Below are 18,089 nucleotides of genomic sequence, written 5' to 3'. Positions count from 1 at the left end.
ACGTGGAACAATAGTTCAATTATTTGAGAAGAACAATTCTTCCATGTCTAATCTCCCATTCAAATGGAACTTTCTATAAACAAGCGCTTATTGTTGTCATTTTACAAAGACCTAGGGGCCACAAATAAACATTTAAATAGCTAAAATAAGCAAAGATGTGAGATTCCTAAAAAAGTGCTTATAACTTCCTTTTTCATGTTTCCAAACATAAAATATTTCCTATTATGCAATAATATACACAGTAGAAACTACCTTTGAACTACCACAGAAGCTAGCATTTATAATCTCATTTTCTCTGTCCTTTGGGTTACAGCCAATCAGCATCAAGGAAAATGATTGAGGCTCCTGGATTGGCTGTCTTCCAAACACCAGCCAATGTTGTGTTAAGATGCATTGCACTTCGGCATTTCAGCTCCCTAAGCTTCATTTCCTAATATTTTAGATATACTCTACAAAATAAATAAATAAATCAACAAATTTTCAGGAGGATGCCCCACAAATAATTTGGAGTTACATTCCACATAAGAATCCATGAAACAGGTGAATCCGTGAATACTGGCCAGCAAGTAGGTGGGGGCTACTGTACATTTAAACACTTTTCGTCTGCAATTCTGGCAATAGAGACAAGAAGCATCTGAATGAAAGCAGATGAACTGTGGATTCAACCATATTAAAATGACTTCATGTAAACACAGAGAATGAAAAATAAAAACAGCACAATGAGCAACACATTTTTGACTTATTTTGCATAGTTTGGACACAGCTCTGCACACCTTTGTGCCACAAAAAATGTGAATAATTTCTAAATGATTTTGGAATCTGCTCATCTTTCTTCAATCGTCACCTAAAAAGTGGCAACTGTATTTTTACGTTTAACAGCTCAAGAACCCATTTGATTCAGTCTCACAACCCCTGGAATAAATACGTTAAAACATCTGTCAGGGAGAACGAGAAGGTGACAGAAAACAAGGAAAGAATGAGGTAAAAAGAATGTGGTGCAACAGGCACACATAATCACAAGTTCCCCGTAATGTGCACGCATTCACCCATTGGACGAACATCTTTCACTTTATTAGCATGACAAAGAGCACAATCATTTCGGATATGCCTGAGTGCTGTTTTCATTAACTTTCCAATGAGTTATTAACAAAAAGTGTCAGGAATGCTGCGAATGCTGCAGGCTTTGGCCAAAAGAAAAGAAATACTGAGAAATTAAACAAAAAACCATACAAAAATGTGTAAACCAAAGAAAGAAATGTCACATTAAAAAATATATTAATGGGCAAGTCAATGAGGTGATGGTTTGACAAGTAAATAGAGGTTAATAGGCTGGCAGTTTTGTAGCACTGGATTCCATTCCAAATAAAGTATATCCAATTAATTGTGACATCCAGTATTTCAACTCATTAAACTGAGCTATCTTTTTGCATCCATCAGTCAGAGAAACGATTGAAGGTTACACATGGTTATTGAGATGTTAAACAGATTCTACATAGCAAATCTATTTAGAACACAAAAGCAAGCATTTACAGAAAATGGCCATACTTTGCATTGGGTACTATGTGTAATTAAGAACCTTATTTGTTGTTGAGGCTTTCATTATTTAGCACTTATGTTCTGTTTCATTCAGAAATTAAATGTTACAGTTACTGTAGTTTCATAGATGCAACAGCTGTAGTTTTGCAGCCAGTTTTCTATAAATTTGACTGGTCAAAGCCAATTTCTGCCAATTCTACTAGGGAATAGGCAATTCATGCATTGCGTTTATCATCTGGGAAAAAATTCATATCAATAAATTTTAATTTGTTTTACCAAATCTAACTGTGTGTTTAGTCTGCATCATATATTAATTACCGATAGTTCTATGGAAACATCAAAAATTGAAGTTATTTAAAATTCTGACCAATTTCAGCCAATTCTTTGTTCTTTTAAAATGCAGTAAAATATTGCTGAATTTATGATTGTTTTAGATCAAGATGCTAAACATTTTTGTTTTACTGAGGTGGGATGCATTTCTTTAATGTCTCTCAAAATATGTGCTCATGCCAGTGGAAAACGTTGCTGTTTTGCAGTAGCAACAGTGCGTTGCAAATGTATTCAGACCCCTTGAATCTTTTTCAAATGTTGTCAGGTAATGAACATCATTGTATTTATGTACAAGTCTATTGTAGTAAAACATTTTCCAAATGTTTTCCAGATGAAAAAACATAAAAAATCAAGAGTGGTGTGCATTTGTATTCATCCCCCTTTTACACTTTCACCCCTAAAATAATACATTTTCTTTGGAAGTCACTTCATTGGCAAATAGTTTCTATCAATGTAATTTAATCTCAGTGTGAATCCAGCAGTTATGTGAAGACCCTTAGAGGTCTGTTGGTGAGCAAACAGCAACAAGAATACCAAAACAATTAACCATCTCCACAGTGAAACATGCTGGTGAAAGCAGCATCATGCTGTGGTTTACCTTCAGAACAACTATTATAAGCCTTCATCCAGAGCTACAGTGGATTGATATCAATCAAACATCTATATATTAGAATGGCCTGCAGCGAAATCTATGTTGAGAGTGTAAAAATCTCAGTTTTTGCAAAAATCTCAAATTCAGTGCAAAGTTGATATACACTTCCCAGACATATAAGTATGAAAACTGTAACTTAACATGCATTTTCATTTCAGTAAATACTTAAAATTGAAAGGAGTGTGAGATCAATATGTGGAGAACTTAGCATGAAATCTAGCAAAATAGGGTGCATACAAATAAAGAGAGGAAAAGAAAAATGGATGAATACAGTAAGAGCTTTAACCACAAGGACCCATAAATGTGTCTTAGAAGTGTGTTGCTTGGAACCACACTGACTGTGATATACTTTAAAAGGATTTTTCTGTTGCTGTTTTTGGCTGTGGTAGTGTAACCGCTCATTCCTCAATCCTGAAGGCCTGCTATTAGGTTCTACTATCATCAACTTCACAGTTGTACTAGAAAAAAAAGCACATCTAACAACTATATAACAAAAAATCTGTCCCCCATTGAAGTGATAAAACAGCCTCACTCTCTTCTACCGCCTTTGAAAGAACACCGCCAGTGAAAATAAGCTCAACAGTGTAATTTAGCGAGCCCTATAAATCAATCCTGGTGAGTCCACATATTTCTGTGAGGGGAGAATTTATATGTTTAATTACCGAGCGCAGGTGCCAGGCCCTGGCTTTACTCATTACAGAAAGATATATGAATGGCAGCAAGAACCCGGATAGTGCAGGACAAAAAGTGAGGACAACGTAATTAGCTAGCTCTTATTTAATGGGACCCTTCCTCAAGTCGTTCGTGGCTCCCTCCGCGGCTCCTCGTCCATATGCTTCAATTCAGAAGTCATTTCAGAAATCACTAGTGGCAGGTAGCAGAGCAGCAATTAACAGTGGCAGAGAATGGGATTGGCAGGGATTGAAAATGAAGTGTTAAACACTGCGATAGTTGATTGTCCAGCTTTACATCGCCCCCTCCCTCCGCTCCTTCTTTCCCGTTTCTGTCTCCAAAGGATTGTTCCAGAAAGGTGAAAAGCTAAACAAGAGGATTCCCGAATGAGTGGGTCTAGGATGCAAATGCCTTTGGCCATGAAGAGGCTTAGGATGGTTTTGGCCATATCACCGTGTATATGGCCAAATTGAGTGTTTATTCTCCCATGGTCTGTAAGTGGACTTGGCTGTAAATTTGGCTTAGCCTGTAGAGAAGCAAGTGTATGCTGTTTTATTTAGCTTGATGGTACCTGTGCTATATGTTGAGGTTGGCTGAAGATATTAGCTTCTACACAGTCAGTGTGCCAGGCACACAGAGCCGAGCCAAGGACCTGTACTGACCATTAACACAAAACATTGTCTGCTTTCCCTATCATGGGTTTAAATGAGCAAAGAAGAGTAGGAAGTAAATAAGTTCAAAATATTAAAATGTGTTTTTTATGAAAAAGTGATCTATCTGAAGTGATTAGAAGTAGTTATTTTCCATATGATTTATCACTATGGAGAAACTATGGTCTTCTTTTCTTTGCAGTTCTGGTTTTAGTTCATTGCTTTAGTTCTTTAATGTTTATAGACTTCTTTTCTGCAAAGCTCAATCAAGTTACCAACACAACATTTCAATCAGCTTAAGATCTGGACATTAACTGAGCCATGGTAACATCCTGATGTTCTTTTTTCAGCCATTTCCTTGTGGATTTGTTGCTGTGTTTGGTATTATTTCCATGCTACTTATACAGTTTGGATCAACCTTCGCAAAACCTCAAATTTGACTCTTGAATCTGTCTGCAAATTGTCCAGATCCTATAGCTAGAAAAGATGCCCGAATTGTCACCACTCCACTACCATGTTCCAGGGGGTTTCATTTAAATAAAACTTTGAAAACCTAAGTCAAGCTGACATATTCCGAAAGGGGTAAAGACAACCTCTGTTTCAAACTTGTCTGTCATTTTCCAACCTGCCCTGTCATTCATTTTACCATTTAATATGCTAACTGAGGTTTGTAGAGTCTAAGATAGAGCTCTTAGCTTTTTGTCATTCCTCTGAGCATTGCATAGTCTGAACTTGGGCTAAATATGCTAAAACATTCACTGCTGAAAAGATTTCCACTCAAGGAAAGCAAGTGCAATTTAAATTGTTTGGAAATGTTCTTATAACCCTTCTCAGATTGACTGGCAGTAACTCATTGCTGATGTCCTTCCTGCTTGACACTGGGCTCAAACACACCTGTATTCTCTAAACCAATGGCAGCAGCAGGAAGTGTACAATTTGTGTCTTTTATTGATAAATGTGTAGTCATTTAAACTCTTAACTGATAAGAAAAACAAGAAAGCAATACACCATAATACACCCCTCATGACCAACCCTGACAAATAAACAGCGAAAGAAAAACCCCAGAAGACAGGCTTTGACTCCTATTTACCCAGTTTATAAACTCAGAAACATATCCAGTAGTGAGCTGGTCCATCCCACCCGGAGGCTTTGTTTGGCCAACACTAAGCCGTGGGACCCTCACTGGACACCACTTGGCTGCTCCTGAACTCTCTGCACTCGCCGTCTGGCCACAGGCTTGTTGCAATTGGCAGGCCGTGTGCTCCATGTTCCTTGGCAACTGCCCACTCTTGAGTTCATAGCTTTTGACCTGCATGTTGAGAGGATCGCTTGGCTCTCGCTGAGCCGTATAAACATTGGAGCGTGTTAGCCGAGGGCAGTTTGGCCAGAGCATTAAAACACCTGATGTTCTTAATCTGTCTTGGAGCCAGTTACAGTGACTGTCCTTTGGCAGCGTCAAAACCGTGTTAGACTCCATGTGGGCAATAATGTAGCATTACCCTGAATTAACATAAATAAATAAGTAACAAGTGTCGGCATATCTTCTTTATGAAATCTTTATCAAGTCTTACAAAAGTCTTCGTTTCAGTGTCATTATACTGATTATGGCCAAAAATGAACTTTTTTGTTGTTTTTCTTTCCACAGACAAACAGCTACATTTCTTTTTAAGCTTAAAGTTAAACCGGTCTGAAAACACATGATCTACGCTACGTACATCCAAGGATCAGTGTTATTATTTTAGTACACAACCCCTTAAAATTGTAGGAGCTAGCGGAATAATAAGCAATCTCTCAGAAAGGGTTTTAGTGTGTTTAGGTGAATGAGAGCTAAATGGGCTGGTCAGAGAATTTCAGAAAAAGCTGATTAACTGTATTTTAACAAAAAGTGTGGATAAAGATGCAATAAGGACCTGCATATTTATTGCCTGGCTACCTAATTGAAAGTTTTCTGTTGACAGTTCATCTGAGAAATTGAAGTGTGTTTTTTTTTGAGGGCATCAGAGTAATACTTCTGGTCGGAACTCCAGCAGAGATTGCCACATTTAACCGGAGTAATTCCTGAATTTATCCTATCAAACAATGTTTTCAAACAAAATCTGAAAACAATGTTTTTTGTCACACGTCGTCACTCTCACTTACAGAGAAACTGGGCTCACTGCGGAGCACTTTTAAATCCCTCAGCACGGTGCTGGTTTGCTACATCTCTGAGCTGAAACAGAGAAGATTTCTCCCAAATTCCCCACCAAAAAAATAAAAAAATCCAATTTCCAAACTCAACGTTAAGCTGTAGACTGATTGTCTTCTTAGGTAATCATATTGTTATGTAATTAAATCCAAGTTTGGGATTCTTGGTGCCTAACTAATACTCTTTTTTTCTTTAACACTTTCTAATGTACTTGCTTTTAGACTTGCAAACAATGTAAGCTACAGGCCTTAGAACACTGAAAGGGAGAACTTTCAAGAATGATGAAATATTCCCTTTATTGCACATTCTCCCTCTCAAATATGCACGTCTTTCGTCTGCTGCTGGTTTGAAGCTCATTACTTATATGGCCCACAATTCTAACTTGCATTTGCATTTTTCTAAATATTTATTTTCGCGACTTAGCACATTAAAGGCATTTCTCAACGTTAAGCTGAAATTAAAGGCATTTCTACTGCTCTGTTCTATGGCATTAAGCTTATAATTGTTGCATCTTAAATGGTAAATGATGTGGTAAACAATCAAGATTAGGGTCCTTGGGAGAATAAGCAGCATTTTAGATTTCAGTAAAGCCAATTAAGTTAAATAAAAACCACACTAAAGTGAATTGTTAATCTTGTTTATCGAATCAATAAAATATAGATGACTTAAACAGAGTAAGAAAAAGATTTGAACTCATTAAGGTCTTCCAATAACTTTCTTTCAGTGTAGAATTAATGGTATTATCTTTATTATTTACACTGCTGTTTAAATGAAGTCTAAACCATTTTAGTGTTGTAATTTAATTTATTTCAGCCCATGTACAATCAATCAGGATCTGTAAATCGCTCTTAAAAAGTTTACTCAGCTTTAACACACTCACCCACCAAGTCAATAAGGTCTGGGTCAACTAACACTGCTTCTGTATCAGACTGTGTGTGAAGGGTGACTGATAAAGTAATGGAAACAAAGCGGTGACTCTGTTCTGTGGGTAACAAACTTTGAATGTCAGCCAGCGTGACGGCCACTGACTCAGACAGACACAGGGAGGAGGGTGTGAAACGGAGACGAAGCTGGCACCGATCCCTACCTGGTTGAGAGCAGCTGGCGCTCCTCCAGTCAGAGTGCCACCCTGGCTGCCATCTCTCCTCCCAACTCGTGGCTCCGGGCCCCGTTTTCACTCACACTGAGGACACGACCAGAAAAACACCCAAATGAGACAAGAGGACGGGTCGTCACAGTCAGATCTCTGGATGAAAGAAGTTTGGCTTTTTATTACTGCAAGTTGGTGTGAGCGAAATATTCTCCTCATAAACAACCATACATTATCTCTAAAATAGGTCAAATGTTATAGATGGAAACAAACCTGTGAAAAAAATGATGGATGTATTGACTAAGGCATTATCAAAACTGAATTCAGTTCAGTAGTGGTTTAAGGGAGATGTACAGTGAGAACTGTTCCCGTATTGAAACTCCATAGCTTTTCTTTTATCCTTCACACTTTGCACATCTCAAAGTTTTCAAGCATAAGCCTGGGATTGATTTTAACTTTAACGAAGTATCAGACAAGAGCAGGCTAAATTTACTGTTTGGCAAGCTTGTGCAACCAGAAAAGTGATGTTTGGATTATGTGTATTTTATAAGTATTTTTTGAAGCAGTATCCAGTTACGGGAGATCCACCAATCAGGGTTTTCCCAGCTGACAGATTTCTGATGGCCTCTAAAGTCTAATATGCTAATTCCACCCAAGGGCAATTAACCAGAAAAACAGTACTGAAACAGTATTTTTTCTGAACTTTTTACTTTTTACAGAAAAATTGAAAAATGCTTCAAATAAACTGGTGATATACTTGAAGTACAGTAAAGTGCTTCAAGTAGATGACAGAGGTAGTAGATATGAACTTACAAGAAGGTTATAGAATTACAAGAATATTGGCATTTAAGCCTTGCAGATTCAGAGTGAACCTAAGACTCTCACTTTTAATTAATTTCAGAAAAGTGAATCACCGTTTGTGTATAGGCCAACAATAAGGCATGCAAAGCTGAGAAATCGCTTGTTAGCAGCTGGGATGAAGATTTGCATCTCCAAATCTAAGACCATGGACTACAGATGGAAAAGAGTAGAGTCCCCTCTTTGGATTGGGGGCAAGGTCGTTTTCCTGTTGGAGGAGTTTAAGTATCTTGGCTACTTGTTCATGAATGAAGGAGAAACGGAGCAGGAGATTGACAGGCAGATTGGTGTAATGACTGCAGTGACTGAGCGCTGCACTGGTCTGTTGTGGTGAAGAGAGATGAGCTCTCAGTTTAAAGTGTTCGAAGAGTTTTTTTTTTTTTTTTTGCTTCTTGAAAAAAAAAACATTCCTATGTTTTCTTCTATTGTCTGACTTACTGGCAGCTAAGAGAGATAGGTTAGCGGTTCTGTACTTTTTTTTTGCCTTGTAGTCTCATTGTATTCATTTTAAACCTAATAGATCCTGTTTGTTCCATCAATTTATGTACTTATTTTTGTTATTTAATTAATTAGAAGTAAATAGATTGAAACATTTCATGAATGAAGATAAAAAATTAAAACAAAGTCGACTAAAGGCAAAAAGCAAATACAAGGGATAATTAAGAGGACCTGATTAAATCTTTTATTGCAAACAACTCCACATCGTATAGCCCAAGAAAACAAGTGAAAAAACAATTACCACAATAACAGTCACACATTCACAAGAACAACTGAAATAATTAAGAAAAAAAAATTAAGTTATGAGCTGAGCAGAAAAGCTCAAAGTTTAATTGAGATGAGAACAAAAGAAAGATGCAAATTCTCCAACTTGGAGTGATTTGAAACACAGGAAGTCTTTCAGGTGAACAGTTGTAAATAAAGACTAAAAATACAACCTTGATCTTTCTGCTTATTAGAGTCCAAAAAGATGTAGATCATTTGTATTTTTTTATTGAAAGCAGCAATATTAAATCCAGTTTTCCTATTCATCTTAATGTCTATCTTTCAATATCCTTTCTACTTTATCCATTATAAGTTTTAAGTTCTTTGAAAAGTAAATGAAACGGTGGGTCATTGTTATGAGACACTCACAAATGTTACATGGTGAATGTAATGTCAAGATCTGTGATATTCCTTGTTTCTTACATAATTTAAGGTTTTTCTTGCATAATTTACTCACATTTGGTGTGTACCTTAGTATTTAATTTGTATTTTGTATTCTTTTGCACTTTACTTACTGTGTGTTATCTTTGTTTTTTGCCTGGGAGCTGCTGGTAACTTCAATTTCCTGAGGGAGTCTTCCCAAAGGATCAATAAAGTACAAGTCTAAGTCTAAGTCTAAGTCTAAGTCTAATATATGGTGCCAATCACTGGCTCACTTTACTCTTTAGATTTTTGGTGTCTTTATTCAGCGAGCTGCTCTGTGTCGTTCACGTCTTACAACTGAAATTTTTTGTCTATTGTGAAGGAAGAAGAAAAGGGGGAGAAACCTTGAGCTTGTGAAGCTTTAAGAGTTGCTTCATCTGTTCCCATTGGTCTTTATTCTATCATGCTTGTAAAAACTTTCTCTAGAGAAACTCGCTTAGATGGCCTCTGGGTTTTTTTCCTGTTGATTACTTTCATCAAGGAAGTTGCCAATGTTATGGGGAAATGTGAAAAGACTATTTTTATTATTTGATTTTTGCACAAACTTAACCTGTTGTGGGGAAAAAAGTGTTTTCATATGCAAAAAATACTGAAAGAGGAAACATGCTATAGAAACTACCTGCATATTTAGATCTGTAAAGCAAGAGGGAGCATGAACAAAATCTCCATTATAACCGTCACCACATCGTATGGACATCATATTATTGACAGCAATGAATCACATGCAGAAGCTGCTTTCTTTGAAGTAATCCAAGAGATTGGATTTCCAAGATTCACACAGAAGAATACTCCACTAGACAACCAACAATTTTTATCAAAATGAATATTTAAAGGACTTTTGTTGAATACGACATTCTTTTTACACTCTTTTATTACATGGTGAGAACACCTGACTCAGCAGAACTTCTTAGTTGATTAAATAGAAACATTTAAATCTATGCCATGAATAATTTTGCTCTTAACTACATGCACTTACTCTGGATTAGCTGAGTAAGGTGAATGTTAATCTTTTGGAAAATCTGACAGAGCAGTGGGAGGTTACAGTAAATAAGAGGTTTGAAATTAGATGGAAACAATTTAGGAGCAGGATCTAACATTCTGATGCAAAATTCTGACTTGCATGTTTTTAATAAACCTAATGCAAATGTATGGATACATTAAAACATTAAATATGTTGTCTTACACCAGTCAATGTGTAATTTTTACCTATTTTGGGAGGATTAAAATCCTATTTATGGGGTTGAATTTCCCTTACTCCCATGTGAAGCACCATATAAAATTTTTAATAAAAAGGGTTTTCTATTAGGGATGCCAATAAAAAGGTAGATCCAAATAAATATGTGTTCAGTCAAAAGTGATAAATAAGCTATTTTAAAGATTGAATTATCACAACAATACAATAGAAAAAAGTGAAACTAGCAATTCTTTAAATGATGAGAAAGGAATAGAAATGGGGGGTGGAGCAGGGTTGGGGTGGTAAAGCTCAGATGGAGGGGAAATGAATTCCCAAAACTAATCTTAGCATAATCAGGGCACTGCCCCAGTGTCCTAACCCCATCTACATGCACACATACACACAGTACAACACATAACCTCCACTGTGTGGGCGGCGTTGTTCCCATGACCCACTTAACACATCTGGGTCAGCTGTATTCAACCACCAATTTACAGACACACACACAAATCCAGCCAGGTGCATTAAGACAAATGAACCCACACATACAGAATCAGGAAAGCCGGACTGTTTTCTCCTTCCTCTGCCCAGTGAATATTGAAATCAGTCAAACGCTTGTTACTGGAGAAAGCAGCAAACCTCTAACACGTTGCTGTAATCTGATAAACTCCACTTCTGTTCAACAATTATCTGCCCCTCCACAGCCAAAAACTACCACTGCTGGTTTCTTCCTCCATTTACTCATCTCAGTGCCAAGCTGCAGAAGAAGAAGAAGAAGAAGCAGCAAGGGCCGAATGCACGGCCCCTCTTTACTGCATATAAAGAGCACTGTGAGATGAACACCTTGGAAAGCCAAAAGGTTGGCTTGCCAGTTGTACAGCTGGATGTAAACTAGTAAGTTTTGCTGCCGCACTGGGGCCTTTTTGCAGAGGCAGGAAGCAAGAAAAGGGCACATGAAGAGAGTGCTTAGGCTCTTTAAACGCAGGGGTAGCACTGGCTGCATCGCTTCCAAAAATAAAAAAAGGGAAAAAAATGAAAGAAAAAACTTTTGAAGTGTGTTTGTGTTTGAGGCGAGGGAGCAAAGGTGTGCTTTTGCGTTAGAGGCAAAAGGCAAGAGTATTCCTCCCAACTATATGTGTGTGCGTGTGCGTGTGTGTGCATGGAAGTCCCTCTTGCCAGTTTTAAAAACCATGCGTAGCCCAGGTAAATGGCACGCTGTCGTCTGTACATGCCCAGTGGCTTTTCCTTTCTCTTCACAGGGAAGAGTTCAGAGGGCCAGTTAGCACCGTTCACAGCGGACCCCGAGGCTTCAGTCAAACACACATGTACACGCAAGAAAACACCAATGTGCAGATATGCTGGAAATCATGCACAAAGATGTGTAAAGTGCACACATACACATCTGCACATGCTCACAGGCTCTTGTTAAATCATGCAGCAGCTGTACATGCATGTACACACACACATTTGCACACGCAGCTGGCCCGTGGCTAAGGCGTTCAAACAGCCATGATATCGAAAACCAGCAGTTGGGAAAACAGTGGATTTTGTCGAGGTCCATAGCAGGTTATTGATCAAGGTTAGCTTAATGTGCAAACTGCCTGTGGCCAAGAGCCGTTCCCACTACAGATGTGTGTGTTGCTGCAGATGAGTGTGTAAAGAAAGGGCTCTGTGTCAGTGTGTGTCTGTTTATAGGTGCCAAAGTGTTGTTGTTTTTTTTTTACTTACCTATGCAGTATGTTTATGAACTAGCTAGCTGGAAGCTAAAGCCAAGAACAATGTATATTTACCCACCAACATGTTGAATTTAATCTCAACAACAGAAAATAGTTTAGATGCAGCATTATAATGGTCAGATCTGGATTTAATTTGGAAATTACATGATTTGTAAAGGGTTGGTATGTGTTGAACAGCTGCAGGAGGGTTCCAGTGAATGGATGGCTTTATCAGACGATTGTCAGAGCATCTAACAGTGAGTCATAAACAATGAATGAAGTTTTCAGAAGAGTGGCTTTCCCCAACCATACAGAAGAGCAGTGGGGGATGATTAATAATTTGGGCTTTTATTTGCAGCCACAGAACCTGGGAACATTTGCAACTATAGAGTGGATCTCACATGGATCTCAATTGGACACCATGAATAAATAAAGGTGAAAAAATTTAATTAGTAAAAGCAAAAGTACTTAAAGTGGCAGAACATTAAAATTGAGAAGGGATAATTGCCCAAATATTCAATGCCTCAACTCAAAGAATTATGAACAGAAATCTACAAAAAGAATAAATCAGAAGTAATGTAACAGATCTACTCCAACATGCTGCCACAATCTAGAAACTCTGACCAACTTCCCTTTCCCTGCTGAAGAAAAGCACAGCATGATGGTGCCACTACCATGTTTTACTGTTGACAGCTTTCACATAGTTGGTTTTGATAGCTTTTCTATTTCATGTTCCCAGCTTAAGTGGACAGCTATGTTTTAGTTGGTCTGTAGTTATGGTATATATGCCTTGCATTTCTCGATGGTTGAAGCACTGCTCTTTCAGATGTTCAAAGCTTGAGATATTGTTTGAGTATAAAAGTCTGAGGCCTTTTCAATCAATAAAACATAAAAAAACACAGTTTCTCTTGGGCATGTATAACCTGTTCCTTCCCTGTAGGTTTACTTCTGTTCTAATAAATAAATCCAAAAATCCTGAATCGTGCCTACAGAAAACACAGGAGAGAATAGTGGGATTTAAAGCGCAAGGAAAAACAAAATTGTGTCATAGCAGCTGGAAATGTCTCCCTGCAGCTTATTCCTTCCTGTGCTTATGGGGATATGTTATCTCTGAAGCTTATATCCATTGAAACCAATATTAGCAGTCAGGAGAAACACAAAGATTAGATATTTTACACACACATATGGTGCAAAAATAACTGCTGCTATGAGCGGAGGCGAGTACTGGAAACTGTACTTGCAAAAATCACAGCACAGCAGATAAATATGCGACTGCCTGCTAACATGACACAGTTCCAAAACTAAAGCTGGCAAAAATAAAATGCCTTAACACTGAGCCAATATGTGCTAAAGAGACAGAATGGAGCCTACTGCTAAGTCTCCAAATGGTTCACAGGTGGAAAGCTTTTAATAGCAGCGTGCACAAGCAGCCGGGGCAGCGAAGATTCATTTCATTACAGCCTGCTGGACAAGTGAATGGTTAGAAAATCACCCTACACAGCAGGCTCAGCTCTTAATCCTCAGAAAACATAATTTCTCAATATAGCTAAAGCTGAAAACAAAAGTCAACACGGAGCTCTGCGGCTTGTGGTCTCTCAAGGATGACTTTGATATCTGTGTTTTCTTCATTTTGCCGAACACAAATTTGCCCTGAGGCTTATTCATCCAAAACCCTGAAACCACACAACTCAAACATCAAACCACAGAAAATGTACAAATGATGAACCGCCAAAATGTCCCCGCTTTGCAAAGAGGCATTTCATCTGATCTGCAACTGGTTCTCTAAGGGGAGGCACACACACACACACACACATACACACACGTATGTCCTCTTTACTTGCCTTCCACTGTCCAGTCAAAGTAATAGATGGTGAATTCTGTTGCTTACTCATGCATACAGCTGACAAATTGTCCCTCTCCGATTGTGTGGTGTGATTTGTGAGAGATGGAGCACGACAGAATGAGCTGGCAGCTCAGACCGAAGGAGGGTTGCAGAGACGCAGACAAAAACTAGTCCGAAAAGACCCATTTGAAGAAAATTATATATCTGAGGGCTTAAAGGCCACCGGAGTGCAGATGAGCTGCTTTTACGTGTGAGTGCATGGACGTCTAGAAAAGATCAAAAGACTTGTGAGACACTTCTTCCTTTCCTCCTTTCTTTGCAATGACCTTGGTGAATCCAGCAGTATGAGCCTTTGTGTGTATGGTCTTCCAACACAAACAGCATCAACAAAAGTAACAAAAATAAATTGTGTACGCATAAGTCACAAAATAGTGATATGATGATAAGTTTTACCTGTGAGATATCCACATAAAGTCCAACAAATCTGCTTTTAATAGTTTAATATGACCCAAATACTGACCAGTAGTTACCGCTTACAGTCCAATGGAACTCTTTAATTATTTCTGCCACTATCATCCACTGACTAAGCATTTAGTTTTAGAAGAACTTTGTCTAATTTTTAGACATTCAGATTTGTTTTCTATCAACAAGGGTTTAAAGGCAAGAGCATTATCATAATTATGAGCAATTTCCTTGTGCAGATAACTGCAGTTAGCTCATTAAATATCCAGCCTAAGAGAGCGCTAAACCATCACTAACAAAAATTGGCAAAGAAAAGAGAATTACAATATGACAGGGTAGCAGCGGTAAAAGAGAAAGCTATATTTTCTTCAGGACACAGCTCATTGTGGTAAGTCTATCTGAACTCTACTCCCGCTTTCCCTTTTCAAAGGATGTGCAGGAGACTGGATGGAATTTTGTAATCATAAATCTGGACTGAACTCGAGCCGTACACATTATGTATTTGTCTACGTTGTGGATAAGCAAGCGAGCTTGACATAAATGTGCTTATCTCTCTGATCAGCTCTTAAGGCCAGAGATGTGGCTGTTTTTGAGACTCGAGCAGCCGAGCCACTGACAAGGCAGCTAAACCTGGCAGAGGCAATGTTTAGAAAGAACTGCTAAGAAAGTAGAAGAAATGAAAAAGAAACAGAGTGGTTATGACTACTAGTGAAAGGAGCTTACTCAGGAAGTGGAGCATTTTAGACAGGGCCAAAATGGTCGATTGGGAAGGTCGATCAGCTTTGATTCAACACAGATGTAAGGCTCTTGCACGGCTGATTTGGGTTTGATAAAACGTTTGCCTTCCTCTGCGTATTACTGTTTAAAGCTGGCTGCATATACTTTGAACATAACATGGTGCGAGACCATGGGGGACTCTAGCAGTCAAAAAGTTCACACATGCAAAGTGCTGACTTTGCAACACTTCAAGAGGTACCACTTTAACGATTCAAAACCATGTGGCACCAGTCGGCCCTGACAGACACAATATGGCATCCACATGTCTATGATACCATCCAGATGAGCTGATTTAAGTGAACTAGATGACAAAGAGTCATAATGGGTCTGCTTAGCCAACTCAAAGATTAACAAAGATGAGTTGTCTTCACTGTTTTAGAGTAAGAAATATAAAAATGTTTTTTGCAATCAATCCCCAGCTCTTATATGCACATCACAAATGATCTCAATGTGACAGTGATTTCTGCTAACATGCATGCAAACCTTTTATGTAAATAATTCGAGTTTCACAAATTCAAAGCGTCCCAGTAAAATTAGTCAGCGGAAGTTATCAGAAACAGCGGGTACCTTGTAAATGCACTATTAACTGTATCCTCTGTTTCCTTTTACAAAGTGGTCACTGAGCTAGTGCCACACTTTTCTGCGGATGGTCTTCTGAGTATAAATAACAGCGATTTAACATCGAGGAGCTTATAGCCATTTGACAGTCTTATTATTGTAATAAGTATTTATTGAAGAACCATACAAACTGCTTCTGATAAACACTCCTCAAAAAGTATTTATGCCTCCTGCAGATACCAAAACTGGATCACTGAATCAGACTAATAGAAGTGAAATATCAACACTGCCGTCCTGTAATGCTTTGTGAATTTTTGTGTAAAACACAGACAAAACGTCTGACCAATCGAACAACATTTTTCAGAGTTCTGCCGAAATAGTTCAACCAGGGCCAGTTATTCAGCGGATGTATCGCTGCGAACAAAGTGACACAATTTTTATCAAACCTCTATGTTAATCAGAGACGATTCCAGCATTACAGATGAAGTACGTGGGAGCCTTTAGGCGTTACAGAAGGACTTTGTTGAAAAAAGTTAATCTAGAAGAAATTCAGCCAAAATGAAGCACTGCAAGTGAAACAGTTTGTTGTTTAGTTTGCCAAATACCCAAACATATCCTTGTCTATCACATAGACACATTTACAGAAACACTTTCCAACATCCCAGGTTATCCTGCACCAATTTCTGACGATCGACATCAGTCAAACTACCAATTCCCTGCTCCATGAATTTGCTCCTATTAATATCAGAGGAAAGAGAGCTTGATTTGGAGTGATGGTGTAACAAGGGGGCATTGACTAATGATGAGTGGTGTCATTACACTCAGTAATAAACCATCTATGGCGACACTAAGGGTAAAGGGCCAGTCCAGCAAGTGTTGTGGAGAGACAGAAAGGTGCTATTCCGGGCATCATGATGTAGGAAGCAATCATATATGACTTCGGGTCACATCTGGTACTAATTTGTAGGACCCCAGAGGTACAGCACCACATCAGGGCCATTCTGTGTCTGCATATCTTATACCTCCTGAGACAGCACAGTGGCAGAGTTTTTTAACAACACCTGTCCACATGTGTGTCTGCATCAATATGCCAAATCTGGAAGACTGGCTACAACAGCTGTGGACAGACTCACTTTAAAAAAGGTGACAGTACGATCCCCCTCTGCACTGAGTCGCCAGGCGTGTCTAGGCCTGGGAAATGCAACCTTGTGCTGACAGAACTAGATATTGCTGTCTCTGAAATCCTTTTATCTGATGTGGATAATGATTTTAAAACAATTCAATATGTAGCATTTATTTGTTTATTCATGTTCCATGTTGTCAATGTGTGGCTTTTCGTTTGCTGCGCGACTGCTGACAGGAACTCGAAAGAGGGAACACGTGACCCCTGTCCTGGCCTCACTTCACTGGCTGCCTGTATATTTTAGGATTCATTTTAAAATTCTTATGTTTGTTTTTAAATCATTAAATAATCTTGCCCCGGCTTACCTCTCTGAGCTTCTTCACCCATATATACCTTATCGGTCTCTTAGGTCTGCAGATCAGCTGCTTTTGGAGGTACCGAGATCAAGAAGGAAGCTCAGAGGGGACAGGGCTTTCTCTGTCATGGGCCCCAAATTATGGAACAACTTGCCTTTGCAGGTCAGGGAGGCCCCTTCACTGTCCACTTTTAAAGCTCGTCTTAAAACCCATCTATTTTATTTGGCTTTCAACTCTAGCGGGATCTAGTTTTAAATTGGATGTTTTTGTTTTTAAATTGTAAGTTTTTATTTTATGCTTTTTATTTTTATGTTGTGTGTTGATGTACAGCACTTTGTATCAGCCGTGGTTGTTTTAAAGTGCTTTATAAATAAAGTTGGTATGGTATGGTATGGTATGCTATTCTACACCCACCACCTCCCAGTTTCAGATTAGGCCACAAAGCATTTACCGCGAGTTCAGTTAATCCGACCTCTGGCATTCCCACCCCCTTCTGCTCACAGTATCTGTGACAAACGTGTGACAGTAATCTTTCTCCGACACTTTTATGATATGTTTCTTCCCTTTCTTATTGAACAGAATGGACATGTGTGTGTGGTGATGTGGCATTGTCGACTACCATTCTGACCCACCATTAGCCCCATGTGCACACACCATACACAGAGATACCTGGACATGAAAACGATTGCCCCAGGAGAAGACAATGCCGACTGCTGCCAGCTCTGGAAAAGCCGGGTTGGAGTGAAGAGCAATGCCTTCCCTCCCTCGTCTCTAAAAATAATTCCACATAATGCACCTGATAATAGGTTTATGCAATAATGCATCCATGCATGGTAATGCATCCTCCCCAACATAGCTGATGGAACAAAATGCCGAAAGTGGCATGAAACCCGAAAGGTTCAGTTGTGACAAAAACAAAAAAC

General features: G+C 38.7%; 1 long non-coding RNA gene across 1 annotated transcript; it reads right to left on the bottom strand.

Annotated features, from left to right (window-relative positions):
• Nucleotides 1–592: 592 nt before the first annotated feature.
• Nucleotides 593–17,489, bottom strand: LOC114138588 (uncharacterized). The gene is made up of 3 exons (XR_003594239.1): nt 17,046–17,489; nt 13,273–13,278; nt 593–603 (listed from the first exon to the last, which is right to left on the bottom strand). It is a non-coding gene; the product is annotated as an uncharacterized LOC114138588 (long non-coding RNA).
• Between the last annotated feature and the right edge of the window lie 600 nt (nt 17,490–18,089).

The sequence above is a fragment of the Xiphophorus couchianus genome, chromosome 22 (assembly GCF_001444195.1).
Source record: "Xiphophorus couchianus chromosome 22, X_couchianus-1.0, whole genome shotgun sequence".
NCBI classification, from domain to species: domain Eukaryota; kingdom Metazoa; phylum Chordata; class Actinopteri; order Cyprinodontiformes; family Poeciliidae; genus Xiphophorus; species Xiphophorus couchianus.
This window is presented reverse-complemented; position numbering and strand designations above follow the sequence as displayed.